Here is a 17793-nt window from a genome sequence, read left to right as displayed (position 1 = left end):
ATCGCATGTCACCTGAAAATGGCAGAAGCATTACCGGCTCACACTTGGGAGTGGGTTGACTGCAGCTCTCACGCCGACAGTGAGGTGCAGAAACGACATGTTGCCGCAAAACAGATCAACAAATTCGGCAGACTCTCTGGAGCTCAGTCGACCCAGAAGGTGACAAATAGCACCAGAGCTATTGTAAATTTGACAGATAAGGTGCTAGATGCAGCCACAACTTCTGTTCTCACGAACTTTGCACCTGTATCAAGGACCATACCGAAACGGGACATCATCAGCAGCGTAGAGGAAGCAATCCAGGGCCTACCCAAGGAGGAAGCTGAGCAGATCCGAAGGGAGACCTGCAGGATCATCGACAAGTCACGACTCCCTAAAGCTAACATTACTGCGCCGGAGCGAGAGGCTATCCGCGCACTGAGGGATGATGCTGACATCATGGTTCTCCCAGCAGACAAGGGAAATGCGACAGTGCTGATTCGCACAGTCGACTACCAACAGAAAATCTGCTCTCTGCTGTAAGACCCAGCCTACAGGAAACTCAACAAGGACCCTACATCAATGATGACCAGGAAAACCGTGGCGCTACTGAAGGACTCAGATCTACCACAGGCAGTGCAGAAACGGCTGTATCCCAGAACGCCAACGACACCGCGCCTGTATGGATTGCCCAAGATTCACAAAGATGGGGTGCCTCTACAGCTGATTCTGGACACTATCAACTCACACAGTTATGGACTGGCCAAATACCTGGCGACACTATTGAAACCACTGGTGGAACACTGCAGTCATCACGTGAAAAACTCCACGGATTTCGTTAGAATACTGAAGGACATCCGAATACAGAGTGATGACCTACTCGTGAGCTTCAACGTCACCTCCTTGTTCACGAAAGTACCGCTACAAGACGCCTTGGTGCTCCTTAATCAGCACTTCGAGCCTGAAACAGTGAAGCTCTTTGAATATGCACTTACGACCACCTACTTCAAGTGCAATGGAGAGCATTATGAACAAGTGGATGGAGTGGCCATGGGATCTCCCCTTGCTCCAGGGATCGCGAATCTTTATATGGAACACTTTGAGGAGGTGGCACTACAAACTGCTCACTGTAAACCCAGGCACTTCTTCCGCTATGTGGACGACACTTTCGTGATTTGGCAGCATGGCAGGCAGGCACTGGAGGAGTTTATGGACCACCTAAACGGCATACATGAGAATATCACCTTCACGATGGAAGTAGAGAAGAATGGCTGTATTCCATTCCCGGACATACTGATCAGGAAGAAAGCGGATGGCACGCTGGGCCATTCAGTATGTAGAAAAAAGACGCACACAGACCTGTACCTCCATGCAACCAGCTGCCACCATCCGGCGCAACGCCAGTCAGTACTGACCACCTTGGTACATAGGGCGCACGTCATTTGTGACAAAGAAAGCCTCTCAGATGAATTACACCACCTAAGAGAGGTATTTCGGAAAAACGGGTACAGTGAAACACAGATTGACAGGGCCTTCAAGAGGAGACAGGCTGACAAATTTCAGGAAGAGGAAGAGGAAGAGGAAGAGGAAGTTAACAAGAGACTCGCCTTTCTTCCATATTTGGGGCCCACATCAGCCAAAATCGGGAGGCTATTAAGAAAATCAAACATAAATACCGTCTTCCGACCACCGCCGAAGACGAAAGAGCTGCTGGGCTCAGCTAAAGACCCACTCAAACTAAACACACCTGGTATATACAACATTGCCTGCGAATGTGGTGTGCAGTACATTGGTCAAACGCAGCGCTGCATCTCTAAAAGGTGCGAGGAACACATCAGGCATGTTCAACTTGGACAGATAGAGAAATCTGCTATAGCTGAACATAGCATCAAAGAAAACCACACCTTTGATTTCGAAAACACCAGGGTGCTGTGCCGAGCTGGGAGCTATTGGGATAGTGTCATTAAAGAATCAATAGAAATACGGGTCCATGAGAATCTTGTGAACAGGGACGAAGGCTATCAACTGAGCGCGGCCTGGAATCCAGCATTAGCTGCAATACGCCAGGAATGCAACAAGAACCATCCAGCTCACGAGACGCGATCAGAATGCTCTGATGGAGACACGAACAGCGCACCCGCTTCCCCCTCCACCCCACCCGCTGGCTCCGCTGGACCCAGCCTCCCGCGGCCAGGTGGTGGGAGGCACACCGCAGGTATAAAGAGACTGGCATCTGCAAAGTCTCGGCACTTCGCCAGAAGATGATGAGTATGTCACTCATCGAAACGTCGCAGTTTGAAGACACCGCCACCCAGCTGGAAGCCCGAGAACTCTTCGCCACCTATATGAAAGATTTTGCAATGGTTTTGTATTACACACTGAAAGTAGTGGAAAGTGAGTAAATACGTGCATTACAGGTGGACTTTTCTATTAAGCACTACAGCTTCAGTAGTGACTAAGTGACAGGTAATGAAATGTTTTGAGAATATCACATTGCATCTGAGGAGCCCTTTTATGACTGACTGGATGCACAATTTGTTTTGATGTTTCTGATTGCTAAATCTTTTTTTATTTGTGTAATTATGTACAAGCTCTTGATGCAACATTTTTTTAATGCATCTACAAATAATGGCATGAACATTTGAAGTATTAAGACATGCTATCAACCTCTATTCTTAAAATATATTTGTTAGTTTAGTGGCCAAACAGATATGTAGTGTGGGTGTTCAAATGTTTGATCATAGACCTTGTGGTAGACCCTTAGTGGTCCTGTTTTCACGATACGCATATGACTCTATGGTTATCTTACACCTGTAACTTTTTATGAACTAATAGCTGTGTTTATATCCTAGAATGTAAATAAATCTTTTAATACTGAAAAAGAAGGGAAGTGGTTAAAAGCAATGACAGGTGATATGTTGGCATAGATATGATTCCCTCTGCCTTCACTATTTTCCCCATTTAATTTTATTCCTCACGATGTTAAATGATTAACTGTAAAATTTTAATATATTTAAACAGTTCAATTTATATATGTTAAATTAATATATTCAATTTAGTTACAATTTCTACCCACATAAGTCAAAAGGCTATAGGCCACCACATTGTAGCACATTTTTAAAAGTTTGCACAAGATGCCACTGCTGAATACAGTAAAGACAATTTCAAATGGATGTAAGATGCAGTAGCTGTGCTGGTATTGAAAAGTTTTAACAAGATAGACTAGTATGGAGAGTTCCATCAAACCAGTCTTTAAAGTGAAGACCACAATAACAGCATCACTCTATAATCATGTATAGTTTTGTAATTTAGGTGCTGAATTTTTGTAATTTCCCCTTGCTTCCAATAAATAATTATTTCAATATTCAAACTTAAATGAATGTTCTGCAAGTTGGCAAATACATTTCTCAATCGTTCTGTGTGTACTTCAGTGGTAGGTAATATTTCCTGAATAGACCAAACGGGTAGCGAGTTTCAGACCTCTTAACAGAAAATCACGGAATGTGGCAGGTGCATACCTTAAGCCAGGATTGTCCGAGCCAGAAAGTAAATAAAAGCTGTTTTTGGCTGGTTCCGAGGAACTATCAGAATCTGATGATGGCTAGAGTGCATATCAAGGCTAGTGAAATCTTACAGTTCTGTAATCTGTGCAATGTTTTGTCAATACATAGCAGTAGTTATAGGTCTTTTTGCAATTGATTGATTTATTAGGTATAACTACAATTGTACTTGACCAGGGGTTGACTGATGGCTGAATAGTTCTTGCAACAAGTTGTTGCTGGGTTGTTTCTCCCTCAACACACTTTAACTGATAAGGAATTCAGTACAGTTTCTGGGAAACTGGCCCTATATTTCTGGTAGGGATTTCCTGGTACACAACATAAATAGCTGGCAAGCATTACATCTCTTCAAATAACAATGAATACTCTTCTAAAACTGGTTATAACAAACTTTTCTCAGACTCAGTCAAATGGAACAAACAATTCTGCAATTTCTGCATAAGGACTGGTGTGATGGTGTACACTTCTCAAGCTGGTAATAATTTTCTTCTTTTCTTAACTCACTTTTTGGGAAAGGATTCTTCAATCTGTTACTTCTTGCATACTGGGCAGAATGGTTCCTCTCTGTAATGCTATGTCTCATATGTCACACAGGAATTATTATTTTCTCTCCCAAGGTTTCTGCTCTACACAGGCCTTTTTTCACACGCACCTGTACTCTGTCGAGAATTTCATTATAGGTGGGCAGATCAACCTAAAAGATAGCCCCTTTATGCTCTTTCATTATGACTCTCAGCCAGAGAACTTGCTAGAGTGGTGGTTGACTTTGAAACCAGTATAAACATTGTATTGGAATTTTGGGGAATGGGCACCTTCCCCAGATTTTCTCATGTCCATGAAGTGGTATCACCACAACTACTATGAATTACTTCACCAAATTTTGCAGTGAGTGACCAGACATCAGTCATGTCTTCAAGCTGGTGCAGGAAATCATTTCCCAGTATGATGCCAAACTCAGGCCTTCTCTACCTTATACATAGCTTCTGTCTCTAACTTGTAAGTGATGCCATTAATTGTCAACTTAACTGTTGGTGCACCTGCAGGATTTATTATTTCAGTACCCAAACTGCTAATACAACAATGGGATGGTTTTAATGGCCACTTGTCACCAGGAGAAAGAAACACTAAACATATCTGGATACCTGTATACACTAAAATTCAGGCCAGTTTTCCTTGTATTTCTCCCTTCACAATCACATTTGCCACCTCATTCAAACCTCAGTAATTTGTAGGGTTGACTGCCCTTACTGGGGGTGGGGTTGGGTGGCTGCGCCTGCTCCCCTGCCATTTCCCTCACTAAATTGTACATTTCCTCAGCCATGGGGATTACCACCATGACCACAACTTGACCTATTATGATTACGTGGATTTCATGTCCCTAGATGCCCAAAAACCTGACATTTAGGACAACAAAGCACCCAAGCATTTATTGTTCATGTTACTGGCTTGCTTGCATCATCCACAAACTGATTATTTGGTAAACACATGGAGCGTTTCACTATTATGCTCCATGATGGCAACAAAGCATCCAGCTCCTTCATGTAATAATGCTTCTCAAAGTGAGGTGGGAGAGGCTACTTTAACCTCTCTTCCAATCTGCAGGTTGGTACTGTGAATAAAAACAACAGTTGCCAATGCTTCTGCTTCTTTTAGAAGCACATCATTGTGGGTTGTGTCCCAACCAAGGATATATTTTTTGCATGTGAGAGTTCTTTTGTGGTCTGAAAATTGTTCAGAATCATTCCCCAACCTTTGTCTAAGGGTGGACAGTTTGTCACAGCAGTAACTAACATCCCACTTATTGGAATACTGCTCTGCTAACTCTTGTGCCATGCATTAAACTCTTCCAGCATTTCTCAAAGTGTCAAACAAATACACAGGCACTTATGTCCCAGGTCAACTTCAATCATGCCACATTTAATAGAAAATCATCAGGCCATGCACAAATGTGACCCATTTCATGGACATTTTACAAAAATGTATCCACACTTTATGTGGGTTTTCTAGAGAAGGAAGAGAGAAAATTAACTGGAGAAAAACTACTTGCAACAATAGATGGGCCCATTACCAAGCTGGTTTTGACTCCACTAACTTCACCAAAGGTAGCTTGAACACTGAAATCTACCTTCAGTGTTGCTGCTTGTCTTCGCACATTAGCATTCCAATCTTCTGATTCCATATTTTTGACCATTAGGTTGTTGAGTTTTCATTGCTAGGACCCAACAAGGTCTTCATCGTCTGCTCTGACACACTGTCTGCCTGAGGCAGTGTCTTTGGAGGCACAGCTACAACAAAAGGGGACCCAACAGTTAACAATAATGGATGAAAGCAAAACAGGAAATAAAACAAACCTTACAGGGTGAGGATTCCCTGCCCCATCTGGCTGCCAGGTGGCACAAACATTTGCCAGCTGATCAACGACACAATGAAAAAGCATTGGTTAGTGACACTCACATAGCAGCATTGTGTGAAGCCAGTGGTAGAGGCACACTGTGATGGCAGGGACAGCATGACCCTTATGCAGGTAGAGGAATATACAGTAGTGATGCTGAGCACAGAATGGCATGAGACAGCAGAATGGCAGCAGTGGGTGATGAGCCGGAGTGGGATGGCCATGTGACAGCACAGTGGCTTGCAGCCAGCAGGAACTCAGTGCAGCTGGAGGCAGCAGCAAATGGCATAAGTGTGCTCATGCACAACATGTGTGTGGCACTGGGCATCTAACATCAGCAGGTAGCATATAGAATAGGTTCCCAGTTACGTGAGTGGCTTGAGATTCTTAAGTAGTAAATGCCAGTATGCTGTCCTCGACAGCAAGAGTTCATCAGAGGCAAGGGTATCATTAGGAGTTCACCAGGGAATAATGATAGGACCACTATTATTTTTCATACACATAAATGATCTGGCAGATGAGATGGGCAGCAATCTGTGGCTGTTTGCTGATGATGCTGTGGTGTGTAGGAAGGTGTCAAAGTTGAGTGGCTGTAGGAGGATACAAGATGACTTAGAAAAAATTTCTAGTTGGCATGATGAATGGCACCTGGCTCTAAATGTAGAATAATATCAGCTAATGCAAATGAGTAGGAAAAACAAACCCATAATGTTTTGATACAGCATTAGTAGTGTCCTGCTTGGCACAGTCAAGTCATTTAACTATCTAGTTATAATATTGCAAAGTGGTATGAAAAGGAATGAGTAGGTGTGTATTACGATAGAGAAGGCAAATGGTTGACTTTGAGTTATTGGGAGTATTTTAGGAAAGCGCAATTCGCCTGTTAAGGAGACCACATATAGGATGCTAGCGCGACCTATTCTTGAATACCGCTGGAGTGTTGGAATCCACACTAGGTCAGATTAAAGGAAGATATTGAAGCAATTCAGAGCTGAGCTGCTAGATTTATTACCAGTAGGTTTGAACAAGCTACAAGTATTATGAAGATCCTTTTGGAACTCAAATGGGAATGTCTGGAGGAAAGATGATGTTCTTTTTGAGGGACACTACTGAGAAAATTTAGAGATTTGGCATTTGAAGCTGAGTGCAAAGCAATTCTACGCTGCCAACATTCATTTTGCCTAAGGTCTCCAAATGTAAGATATGAGGAAATCGCTAGTAGTGGTGAAAGGTACCCTCTGCCACATACCGTACATTGGCTTGTGGAGTATGTATGTAGAGGCAGATGTAAGATGTATCAGTTGTTGTGAGCAAAGTCAGCACACCGCACCATGCCACATGAACACAAGCCTTAGGCAGCTAGAGGCCGCTCAGAAAATTATCTTGTCCATGTGACCATGCTTACACAGGATAACAGTGGCAACCAGTCGCTAAAAGACCACTGTACCAGATCGGGTGGTGAGAACATATCCCATGCATATGACACCAGATTTGTTGTATGAGATGGTGGGAGTGGGTACTGAGAGGACATCTGGATTAGGTGGTCAAGTAAATGAGAAGTCAGCCAATTTCCAAAAAAGAACCCCCTCTACCCTCAGAACAGTTATTCAAGAAAACAGGTAGCAATTTGAGGCTCCTAAGGAAACAACCACTACTTGGAGAGGTGGCCACTTAGACCAAACTCCTGAGGATGGCTTGGGAGAATTGGAGAGGAACATGTTAACTGTTCAGGTGCTGCCATGCAAGAGAACATATTGTAACAAAAATGCACAATAAATACTTATAAGGAAAAAATAATATGCTAATGTACCTTTCACAGATACTGAGTTAAATGGTCCTTATGGATGTGGAGTAAGTAAAAAAAATCTTAAACATATTTTCATTTAAAAGGTAATAAATAACTTGTCACAAAACATGTAAATGTTCAATGCACTGAGGTGCATATGATAATTCTCAGGCTATTGCAGCCATGCATCATAAAATAGAAAACGCATTTTACAGTACTTATTTATGATGATCACATTACTGTAGTGAATTTGTACAGAAGTCAGATTGTACTAATACTCCCATTATCTGACATTGTTGGTGGCGCACACACACATCAGTTTGTTCTACCAAGAAATTTATCAATGGAGCAGAAGGAGTTTGCCACCAACAAATCCCTTAGGCTCCTCTTAAGCTGATCTTTATTAGTAGATATACTCTTTATGGCTCCTGGAAAGTTATTGAAAATGTGTGCTCCTGAATAATGGATGCCTTTGTGGCCAAAAGTAAGTGACTTTAAATCTTTTTATAGATTACTTTTATTTCTAGTTTGATTCCATGACTGGAGGAAGTGCAGTATACCAACTTTTTTATTTTTATATCACATATGTCTGGCAACATTCGTATTGCAAATACAGATTTGTTAGATGCTTCAACAGTCCTGTAGTATGCTCCTCTCAGTAGAATTTATTATCAAGCTGTAAACCAAGATCTTAATGCTGTCAACTTCATATAGCTCTTTGTTGTCATATTTTAGGCATATACTGGTGTGAAACGTCTTATAGTTGCATGCAGTGTATTTTTTCACAGTTTAATGAAAAAGAGTTGGCTATGAACCATTAATTAATGTTGATGAAAATTTCATTAACCAATCTTTCTAAGGCTATACTTGATTTGTTAGGTCTTACAATGTTTTCATCATCTGCAAACAAAACAAACTTGGCATCTGTGATGTTACAAATGAAAATTCATTGATATACAAAAGAAAATGTAGGGGCCCTAAGATGAAACCTTGTTCCAAGTTGGATAATGCGTGATAGTGTAATACATGTCTCTTTAGTATTGACATCCTTTTTGTGCCAGGGACATAGGATTTGAACCATTTTGCAGCATTTCTGGTTACACCACACAATATTCTAATTTACTTAAGAGAATATTGTGATTTACACAGTCAAATGCCTTTTAAAGATCACAAAATATATCAGTAACCTGTAATTTATTGTCTAATGAATTAAGTATATTCTCAATGTATGTGTCGATAGATTTGTAAATATCAGAACCGTTTAGAAATTTGAACTGTGATTTTGGCAATTATTATTTGTTGTCAGAAGGTTAAGAAATGATTGTATATTATCTTCTCTAAAATTTTTGATAATGCTGGCATACCAGTAAGTGAAACCGGATGAAAATTTGATGGTATTTCCTTATCTCCTTTCTTAAACAAAGCCATAACTTCAGCATCTTTCAACCATACAGGAAAAGTTCCACTGATAAATGGTTGGTTGCACCGATAACTTAATATATTACTAACCTCAGAAGCACAATCTTTAATTAACTTTATTAAAATTCATCATGACCAATAGAGTTTTTTGAAATAACACCATGTGTATTGCAACCTTCGATTAATTTTATTAGTATGCATATTGTGTTAGAATTGACAAATCACCTATGTTACTACTTTTGATTGTATGAGTCATGTTATGTGATCATAAAGATTTGTTTTGATTTGATTGACTGCCTCGTTATCCAATAACTGATTCAAAATGAATCTATTCACAAATGACACACTACTGAAATTATTAATTGAAACTCTTTGTCGACAGAAATTGATGACGGGACTCCTTTACTCTTAAATTATTTACACTCAGCCAGAACATTCCTACTATATTTGTGACATTCCATTCATTCCAAACCATATGATGACATTTTCTTAGTTGCTCTATTCATTCATTACAGTTGTGAAACAAGCATAAACTCTCATAACCTGAGCCTTAAACAGTTTGTTTACTGCTGAATTATTGTACGTAATACATTCTCCAGTATAGAAGCACAAAGGGTTCCATTTCGTTCATTACAATACATCTTTGTTTGTAATGCTATCTGTTGAGATTGTAGGCAACTGTACAATGTGATGAAAAATTTCTGATACTTCTGACATCTACTAGACAACAAAGTTGTGTCATGTACCTCAAAACATCATTTGTTGACTTAAAAGAAAATTACAGAGAGTTTCAGACTCAATCAGTATTACTGCTAAATGATTAAGAGAAAATCTCATATAAAGATGTGAAACAAATGCTAACAAAGAGATAGAGGGGCTGGCCAGTACTTACCTCAGCTCAGTACAGCCGGTAGATAACACAAAACAGAACAGAAAATTTACATTCCTACTCACTCCACCTGAGCCACGTATATCCCTACCTTCTACCTATTACCCAAAATCCACAAAGAGAACCATCCTGGCCGTCCAATTGTGGCAGGCTTCAAGGCCCCAACAGAATGTATCTCAGCTCTGGTAGACCAACACCTCCAACCTATCACCTGCAGACTCCCATCCTACATCAAAGACACAAACCACTTCCTAGAATGCCTCAAATCCATTTCCACTCCCCTCCCACCTGAAACCTTTTTTGTCACCATAGATGCTAAATCCCTTTACACAAACATCCCACATACCCATGGTCTCTCTGCCCTTGAACACTACCTCTCCCATCGCCCACCCAAAGATCTTCCAAAAGCCTCATTCCTTATCACACTTACCAACTTCATCCTCACCCATAATTACTTCACTTTTGAAGGTCAGACCTACAAACAAATCAGGGGAACAGCCATGGGAACCAGGATGGCTCCGTCATATGCCAACCTCTTCATGGGCCGCATGGAGGAGGCTTTCCTGAAGACCCAACAGCTGCTTCCCCTGGCCTGGTATAGGTTTATAGATGACATCTTTGTGGTCTGGACTCATGGCGAAGAAACACTCCTTAATTTCCTCCATATCCTCAACTCCTTTTCGAGTCTGAATTTCACCTGGTCCTTCTCCAAAACCCAAGCCACCTTCCTGGATGTTGACCTTCATCTTGTTGAAGCTCACATCCACACCTCTGTCCACATCAAACCCACAAACAAACAACAGTACCTTCACTTTGATAGCTGCCATCCATTCCACATCAAACGCTCCCTTCCCTACAGCCTAGGTATTCATGGCAAACGTATCTGCTCCAGTGACGAATCCCTCAACAATTACACCAATAACCTGACCAGTGCTTTCCTCTCCCACAACTATCCTGCAGACCTTGTCCACAAACAGATCTCTCGAGCAATACATTCCTCCCTGTCTAACAACAGTGTTCCTACCCCCAGACGACACAGAAGCATCCCCCTTGTCACCCAATATTATCCTGTCCTCAAATACATCAACAAATTACTCCGCCAGGGATATGACTTTCTCAAGTCAAGCCCTGAAATGAGATCATCCCTTGACAATATTCTCCCCACACCACCCAGAGTTGCCTTTCAGCACCCCCCTAACCTCCGTAACATCCTTGTCAAACCCTACAATATTCCCAGACCACCTTCTCTACCCAGCGGTTCCTACCCCTGTAACCGAACCCGCTGCAAAACCTGCCCCATGCATCCCCCCACAACCACCTACTCCAGCCCCACTACTGGTAAAACATACATAATTCAATGCAGGGCTACATGTGAAACAACACATGTCATTTATCAGCTGACATGCCTGCACTGCACAGCCTTTTACATCGGTATGACGACAACTAAACTGGCTGAGCGCATGAACGGGCACAGACGAACTGTCCGTCTAGGAGATGCCCAATACCCAGTAGCAGAGCATGCTGTCCAGCATAATTCTAGGGAACTGGGAACCTGCTACAACGTACGTGCCATTTGGCTTCTCCCACCCAACACCAGTTCCCCGGAACTGCGGAGATGGGAACTTGCACTCCAACACATCCTTTCATCCCGCCATCCCCCTTGACTGAACCTACGTTAACCAACCTCACTCCCATTTACTCTTCAGTCTTCTTCTTTTGCCCTCTCCTCTTTAGCCATTCACGCATCTTTTCATCCTACATAATTGTGCTTATCTTTATACTATATACCTCTTTACTTCTGTATGCATCCTCTTTGGTTTGAAGCTGGCACAGTACTTAACAGTAGAATATCTTTGGCTTCCCTCTGACAACCATGCCCCATCCTTGCTACCCTCCCTGTTTCCCTTTCCCTGTTGCTTCATAACCTGGGTTGTGAGTAACTAAATCCACTTTCCCTTCTTCCCTTTTTCCCCCTCACCCCTCCCTGATGAAGGAACAAAGTTCCGAAAGCTAGGAACGTAAATTTTCTGTTCTGTTTTGTGTTATCTATTGGCTGTACTGAGCTGAGGTAAGTACTGGCCAGCCCCTCTATCTCTTTGTTAGTATTTGTTTCAGTATTACTGCTGTCATACTGATTACAGAATCACCTCTGGCTAAGCAATAAACAAACTTGTACCTGAAAACTTCTACAATAATTGAACACACCACAACCATTGTATAACAGGTGTATGTGAAACTAAGTTAATTGTTGGATGTTTTTACCAGGCACCCAATTATGCTGTGACAGTTCTATAGTCATTCAAACAAAGTCTATAGTGTGTAGCATGTAAATACACAGATCATGTAACATTTGTTGGATGTGACTTTAACCTCCTGAGTATATACTGGATTGTCTATGGATTCATTGTGGAGGGTACAGACAGACAGTCATGTGAAACACTTGTGAACATATTTTCTGAAAACTGTCTTGAACAGCTAGCTCAGCAGCCCACATGTAATAGAAATGTCAGTATAGAAATGGGGATTACCGATCACGGTGTCATTATTGGTGGTTAATAAATCAGTCAGTAAGGCTAGAAGAGCATTTCTACTAGATCAATCAGATAAGCAGTTATTAGCATCTCACTCAGACAGTGAATTGTCATCACTTAGTTCCAGTAAGTTTGGATGTATAATAATTATGGGCAAAGTTTAAGCAGATTGTAAATCATGGTCTGGAGAGTTATTTGCCTAGTAAGTGGATAAAGGATGGGAAAGACTCACCGTGGTTTAATAACAAAATTCAGAGGATGCTGAGGAGGCAGAGGCTGTTGCACTCTTGGTTCAAAAGGGAACACACAAATGGTGACAAGCAAAGAGTAGTAGCAATTCATGCACCTGTGAAAAGATCTAAGCATGAAGCATACAACTACTATCACTGTCACACCTTAGCTAAAGATCTGGCAGAGAACCTGAGGAAATTCTGGTCTTATGTAAAATCACTAAGTGGGTCTAAGGCTTCCATTCAGTCCCTTGTTGACCAGTCTGATGTGGCAGTTGGAGGTAGCAAAACGAAAGCCAAAGTTTTACATTTCACATCCAAGAAATTGTTCACACAGGAGAATTGTACAAACATACCATCATTTGACCATCAGACAGACTCCCATATAGGCGACATAGTAACAGGTGTCCCTGGCATACTGAAACAACCGAAAGATTTGAAAGCAAATAAATCAAGATGTCCAGATGGAATCCCAGTTTGATTTTACAAAGAGCATTGGCCCCTTACCTGACTGATAAAGGCACAGGCGACTCCAGTATATGAGAAAGATAAAACAACAGACCTGCAGAATTACAGACCAATATCCATAACTTCTATGTCTTCTGTTTGCTGCAGAATCTTTGAACTTATTCTCAGTTAGAATACAATAAACTTTCTTGAGGATGAGAAGCTTATGTCCACAAATCAGCATGGTTTTAGAAGGCATCACTTGTGCAAAACACAGCTTGCCTTTTTCCACATGGTATACTGCGAACTATGGATGAAGGGCAACAGGCAGATTTCATATTTCTAGATTTCCAGCAAGCATTTGCGTGAGTGTGTGTGTGTGTGTGTGTGTGTGTGTGTGTGAGTGTGTGTGTGTGTGTGTGGATATGCGTGTCTATTGTTGACAAAGGGCATTGGCTGAAAGCTTTAAGTGTGAGAATCTTTTTGTTGTGCCTATCTGTGACTCAGCATCTCCGCTGTATGGTGAGTAGCAAATTTCCTTCTCATAATATTGTTACATTCCATCCTGGATTTTCCATTGTTTCATTTTTGCCTGATGGCTTTTATTCGATCCTATCCCAGTTCTGTTCTCCTTTGTTACTATTTTCTTTTACATACTATACTCAATGTTCGTCCTCTTTCTCATCTTTCCTGTGTTTATTAAGTAATAGAACCTAGTATGTTGTCCTCAATGGCGAGTGTTCATCAGAGACAAGGTTGTTGTCAGGAGTGCCCCAGGGAAGTGTGATAGGACCACTCTAGATACACAAATAATTTGGTGGACAGGGTGGGCACCAATCTGCTGTTGTCTGCTGATGGTGCTGTGGTGTACAGTAAGGCATCAAAGTTGAGTGACTGTAGGAAGATACAATACAACTTAGACAAAATTTCCAGTTGGTGTGATGAATGGCAGCTAGTCCTAAATGTGAAAAAATGAAAGTTAATTCAGATGAATAGGAAGAACAAACCAGTAATGTTCAGATATAGTATTACTAGTGTCATGTTTGACACCGTCAAGTCATTTGAATATCTGGGTGTAACACTGCAAAGTGGTATGAGATGGAACAACCATTTGAGAATTGTGGTAGGGCAGGTGGATGGTCAACTTCAGTTTATTGGGAGAATTTTAGGAAAGAGTGGTTCATCTGTAGAGGAGACCGCATATAGGACGGGCTGTGCAACCTATTGTTAAGTACTGCTTGAGTGTTTGGGATCTGTACCAGGTCAGATTGAAGAAGACATCAAAGCAATTCAGAAGAGGGCTGCTAGATTTGTTAACAGTAGGTTTGAATGACATGTAAGTGTTTCAGAAATGCTTCAGGAACTCAAATGGGAATCCCTGGAGAGAAGACAACATTCTTTTTGAGGAACACTGTTGAAAAAATTTAGAGAATTGGTATTTGAAGCTCACTGCCAAATGATTCTACTGCCACCAACATACGTGTGTGTAAGATCCACAAAGATAAGATTCAATGAATTAGGGCTCATATGGAGACACATAACAGTCATTTTTCCCTCGCTCTATTTGTAAGCGGAAACAGGAACAGGAAAGGAAATGACTAGTGGTGGTAGAGGGTACCCTCTGCCATGCACCGTATGGTGGCTTGCAGAGTATCTATGGAAATGTAGAAGTAGACTGTTTTTGTCCAACTGCTGTGCCAGTCGACTACACCATGCTTCAGTTGCTTTGTCAGTCCTCTGCAGCCAAAGGGTTAATTATGTAAACAACTGCACAGGAATCAGTATCCTTTTGTACAACACATCTGATTGCTTCAAATTTCCGATACCTATTGAACCATGGACCATGAACCATGGACCTTGCCATTGGTGGGTAGGCTTGCATGCCTCAACGATATAGATAGCCATACCGTAGGTGCAACCACAACGGAGGGGTATCTGTTGAGAGGCCAGACAAACGTGTGGTTTCTGAAGAGGGGTGACATCCTTTACAGTAGTTGCAGGGACAACAGTCTGGATGATTGACTGATCTGGCCCTGTAACACTAACCAAAACGGCCTTGCTGTTGTGGTACTGCAAACGGCTGAAAGCAAGGGGAAACTACAGCTGTAATTTTTCCCGAGGGCATGCAGCTTTACTGTATGATTAAATGATGATGGCGTCCTCTTGGGTAAAATATTCCAGAGGTAAAATAGTCCCCCATTCAGATCTCCGGACGGGGACTACTCAAGAGGATGTCATTATCAGGAGAAAGAAAACTGGCGTTCTACGGGTCAGAGCAAGGAATGTCAGATCCCTTAATCCGGCAGGTAGGTTAGAAAATTTAAAAAGGGAAATGGATAGGTTAAACTTAGATATAGTGGGTAAGAGTGAAGTTCGGTGGCAGGAGGAACAAGACTTTTGGTCAGGTGAATACAGGGTTATAAATACAAAATCAAATAGGGGTAATGCAGGAGTAGGTTTAATAATGAATAAAAAAAATAGGAGTGCGGGTAACCTACTACAAACAGCATAGTGAACACATTATTGTGGCCAAGATAGACACGAAGCCCAAACCTACTACAGTAGTACAAGTTTATATGCCAACTAGCTCTGCAGATGATGAAGAAATTGATGAAATGTATGACGAGATAAAAGAAATTATTCAGGTAGTGAAGGGAGACGAAAATTTAATAGTCATGGGTGACTGGAATTCGACAGTAGGAAAAGGAAGAGAAGGAAACATAGCAGGTGAATATGGATTGGGGCTAAGAAATGAAAGAGGAAGCCGCCTGGTAGAATTTTGCACAGAGCATAACTTAACCATAGCTAACACTTGGTTCAAGAATCATGAAAGAAGGTTGTATACATGGAAGAACGTTGGAGATACTAAAAGGTTTCATATAGATTATACAGGGTGATTCAAAAAGAATACCACAACTTTAGGAATTTAAAACTCTGCAACGACAAAAGGCAGAGCTAAGCACTATCTGTTGGCGAATTAAGGGAGCTATAAAGTTTCATTTAGTTGTACATTTGTTCGCTTGAGGTGCTGTTGACTAGGCGTCAGCGTCAGTTGATGCTAAGATGGTGACCGCTCAACAGAAAGCTTTTTGTGTTATTGAGTACGGCAGAAGTGAATCGACGACAGTTGTTCAGCGTGCATTTTGAACGAAGTATGGTGTTAAACCTCCTGATAGGTGGTGTATTAAACGTTGGTATAAACAGTTTATAGAGAATGAGTGTTTGTGCAAAGGGAAAAGTTCTGGACGGCCGAGAACGAGTGATGAAAATGTAGCACGCTTCCAGCAAGCATTTGTTCGCAGCCCAGGAAAATCGACTTGCAGAGCTAGCAGAGAGCTGCAAATTCCACAATCAACTGTATGGAGAGTCCTACGAAAAAGGTCAGTTATGAAACCTGAACGTCAACTATCCGAGGTGATGGATCGGCCGCCAGGCAGCCCGCGACAGAGCACTTCATCACTGGCCTCCAAGCAGCCCTGATCTTACCCCCTGCGATTTTTTCTTATGGGGGTATGTTAAGGATATGGTGTTTCGGCCACCTCTCCCAGCCGCCATTGATGATTTGAAACGAGAAATAACAGCAACTATCCAAACTGTTACGCCTGATATACTACAGAGAGTGTGGAACGAGTTGGAGTATCGGGTTGATATTGCTCGTGTGTCTGGAGGGGGCCATATTGAACATCTCTGAACTTGTTTTTGAATGAAAAAAAAAACCTTTTTAAATACTCTTTGTAATGATGTATAACAGAAGGTTATATTATGTTTCTTTCATTAAATACACATTTTTAAAGTTGTGGTATTCTTTTCGAATCACCCTGTATAATGGTGAGACAGAGATTTAGGAACCAGATTTTAAATTGTAAGACATTTCCAGGGGCAGATGTGGACTCTGACCACAATCTATTGGTTATGAACTGTAGATTAAAACTGAAGAAACTGCTAAAAGGTGGGAATTTAAGGAGATGGGACCCGGATAAACTGACTAAACCAGAGGTTGTACAGAGTTTCAGGGAGAGCATAAGGGAACAATTGACAGGAATGGGGGAAAGAAATACAGTAGAAGAAGAATGGGTAGCTTTGAGGAATGAAATAGTGAAGGCAGCAGAGGATCAAGTAGGTAAAAAGATGAGGGCTAGTAGAAATCCTTGGGTAACAGAAGAGATACTGAATTTAATTGATGAAAGGAGAAAATACAAAAATGCAGTAAGTGAAGCAGGCAAATAGGAATACACACGTCTCAAAAATGAGATTGACAGGAAGTGCAAAATGGCTAAGCAGGGATGGAGGAAAAATGTAAGCACGTAGAGACTTATCTCACGAGGGGAAAGATAGATACTGCCTACTGGAAAATTAAAGAGACGTTTGGAGAAAAGAGAACCACTTGCATAATATCAAGAACTCAGATGGAAACCCAGTTCTAAGCAAAGAAGGGAAAGCAGAAAGGTGGAAGGAGTATGTAGAGGGTCTATACAGGGGCGATGTTCTTGAGGACAATATTATGGAAATGGAAGAGGAGGTAGATTCAGATGAAGTGGGAGATATGATACTGCGTGAAGA

This window comes from Schistocerca serialis, chromosome 3 (assembly GCF_023864345.2).
Source record: "Schistocerca serialis cubense isolate TAMUIC-IGC-003099 chromosome 3, iqSchSeri2.2, whole genome shotgun sequence".
In the NCBI taxonomy this organism is placed as follows: Eukaryota; Metazoa; Arthropoda; class Insecta; order Orthoptera; family Acrididae; genus Schistocerca; species Schistocerca serialis.
The sequence above is the reverse complement of the archived record's forward strand: the minus strand, read 5'-3'. Positions refer to the sequence as shown.